Here is a 3,432-nt window from a genome sequence, read left to right as displayed (position 1 = left end):
GAGAGAGAGAGAGAGAGAGAGAGAGAGAGAGAGAGAGAGAGAGAGAGAGAGCGATAGAGGGAAATTTGCGCCTATTACCCCATAATTATCGCGGTTTATATTCTTACTAATAGTTATATATTAGGAGATTTCAACAGATTGACATTCGTTGCAGCCATTTACAGCGCTAATCAATACAATAATCTATTTCGCAAAGATTACAATACAAACGCGTGCAAGCAGGACGAGACAAATACTTTTAAAATTTAATCATTCCTATACACATGGAAATGCACGTTCGTTTCAATGAGTTCGGAAATGAAACGGGGGATTTATAGGCTGATATTTAAAGGCAGAGTTAATTATCAGGATGTTTTACGATACTTCTAACGAAGTCGTAACTATATATGCACGCGTTGACCATTCAAAATTCAACAAGATAATTTAGTCAATTCTACTTTTTATTAATTAATGGGGTCTACTATGTGACAAAGCCCACGATTACAATAGATATTAAAGTAGCTTATTCTGGGACCACGTGACTGATACTCAACGCTCGCTCGTGCACTCTCTCGATTCCTTTCTCTCCCCCCATCTCTTCCTCGCTCCCTCTCTCTTTCTTTCTTTCTTTCTTTCTTTCTCTGTCTCACTCGCTCTCTCTCTATATATATATAATTTTAACTCGGCCGTGTTCACATATATATCTCCTAGTAAATGTATAGCGGATGTAGCATGGTGCAAAAAATAAATTGTTTTCGACCTCCGACCCGACGATTGACATTGTACAGTACCTACGCATGAAAATCTAATTGTATTGTTATAGTAAACCCTGGCAATTCAAATGAAATTATTCATCGTTCGTTCATATAGATGACAGATCGCGATTACTTAATCAATGTATGGAGCCCTGCATAGAATAATAGTTCTACCGCTGCTGCTGTAGGTAATTTATAATATCAAGAGCTCTTGATAATATGTCAATGCGATTATTTCCTCGTACGGTACCGCTCCCCCGCGCACCTACTCGATGATTACAATGCGTTCGTGAACAACGTTGTAACCTATACATGCACAGCCGTGCGTTCCTGTGATACTGCTCGCGCGACCTTTGGCGAGTATGTAACGTACGTTACTATATATTTAATCTCCGTGCTCTAATCGCGAGGGGGACATAATGTAATCTTCCACTTGATATGACTTTAACATCAACTGTACTCGGGCGGCAAACAAACATTACAAAAATGCAATTAAGTCATGCGAGTGCGGGTAACGGAGACGCCACGACCATGTCTATGTTTAGACCGACTTAGTATAGCTATTTGAGAGTGCGTAATTTCAGCAAAACGCTGGGTCTTGCGTGCGCCCGCGCGTGTGTCGTTGGAGACGCCAGAAGGAAATATTTCCCTGCACATCTAGCTACTCATACCGCGCGTTTCAGGACCGGAATTACTTGGAACATTGAACATGAGCACATTGTGCCCGCTTTATCCCGCACGTTTAGTCTCCGGCGCGAAATCGAGACACAAAGGCGAAGCGATGGTTATTAGGCTACTCTGCTATATCATAGCTCTACTTGAGTTAATTTTGCCTTTCAATTTAAAATGGCCGTCAAACGGTTTCGCTCATCTTAGCTCTATAGCATTTAGGCTACGCATGAATAAGACGATGAGCCGAGCAGGCGGAAGAGTGACTTTCATCGAGCCCATATATTTTGCTTAGCGCAATGGTTGATTTTTGTCGTGATACAACAATAGCATTTGTTTTTTGTTTTTTGTTTGTCTTCGTCCCCCACACTCATCCGATTTTTTATTATAGGTAAAATGGTACGCTTCGACTACGCTTAACCGTGGGCTGTGTGTACGTAATATCAGTTAGGAGGCGAAATTATATTGACGACTACTAATCTGTTTAGTAACGTATCGTATATGCATACCGCTTGAACTGAGGAAGGTTTACATGTCATTATGTGTCACTACATTATCCCAATACATGTTTTTATTACATGTCATTGATAATTTATTTTAACGTATTATCAGTCACGTGCACAATGCCAGATGGTTGTATCTATCGAATATTCCCAAGGGAAATATTGTTGTAGATTTAATGCACATTTCCAGCTAAATTGAGCGTGGGATAATACAGAAAAACTTTCTGTTTCGATATTCACTGGGAATAGTTTTAAAAATAATTCGGAAACGTAGACGATCGATTGCGTATCGCTACTGTTTGTAGTGCTCTGGCATATAGTTGCACAAGTCCAGAATTCAGCCTCAGTCAACAGACCAGGAGCAATTTTAATATTTATTTTAAGAAGGGACTGTCGTGCCTAAACAGAAAATCGTTCAGATATCTAGTCGTTTGGTTTAATAATAATTATAATCTTCGGATGCTTCTAGAATCTTAGAAAGTTAGAATTAACGTCTCCGATCACATTGCTGAGTTAGTACAATTCACGTCGCACAAGTCGCACGGTGCCATAGTATCACCCATTTTCAACATTGTCGATTTTAATAATGCAAGCGAATGTCTGATATCAGCGATATGCAGGTACATACCATCGTCATACAATAGGAAGCTAATCTTAAATTCAATACTAATGTTCCTCTTTTATTAATCTAGCTTTATATCCTATAAACAAATTTCATAACATGACAATTTCGCGGTACATGATCAACTCTGCCATTGCATTTATTCATTTATTTGTTTGTGTTTATTTGTTGTTTGCATTTTCTCGGTGCGTTAATCTCTATTAATGTGTTTGTTAATCACCTTGAATATGAACTGAATGATATCATATATAATGGAGAACATAGAAGATAAATTGCGCCAACACACTATGAAGTCATCTATCTGGCTTTGGCGTAGCGGGCTATTACATCTATTGTGGATGGTAACAGGCTATATGCGGTTAGGCTTACGCACTGACGTCGTCAATGCATCTAGCTATCAGCTATCAGCTATAGCATCTAGCAATCAGCTATATATAATAACGAAATTCCGTAATTGTGCTCTTACGTTGTTAGTTTATTCTATCGCGATACATATATACCTTTAAGTAATGCAGATGCACCTATTTGATCTATATTGAGTAAAAATTTCCGGTATCGCGTTTCTCAGTGCAGGCATATTGTTACTATAGGAGACAGCAAGCTTTTCTTGTCTAATAAAGGCTGACGCACTTACACCGGCTGCTTTTTGTGTCGCACAACAGCCTAATCAATGAGGGATATAATAGATCCCCTCTAACTTAAAGACTTAAGACTTAAGACTTAAGACTTTTTTTAAGGTAGAGAGAGAGAGAGAGAGAGAGAGAGAGAGAGAGCGAAAGCGAAAGAGGGAAAAAGAAGCGTTAGCAAGTGAGTGAGTGAGTGAGTGAGTGAGTGAGTGAGTGAGTGAGTGAGTGAGTGAGTGAGTGAGTGAGTGAGTGAGTGAGTGAGTGAGTGAGTGAGTGAG

The sequence above is a fragment of the Priapulus caudatus genome, unplaced genomic scaffold (assembly GCF_000485595.1).
Source record: "Priapulus caudatus unplaced genomic scaffold, Priapulus_caudatus-5.0.1 Scaffold513, whole genome shotgun sequence".
Lineage (NCBI taxonomy): Eukaryota > Metazoa > Priapulida > Priapulimorpha > Priapulimorphida > Priapulidae > Priapulus > Priapulus caudatus.
The sequence above is the reverse complement of the archived record's forward strand: the minus strand, read 5'-3'. Positions refer to the sequence as shown.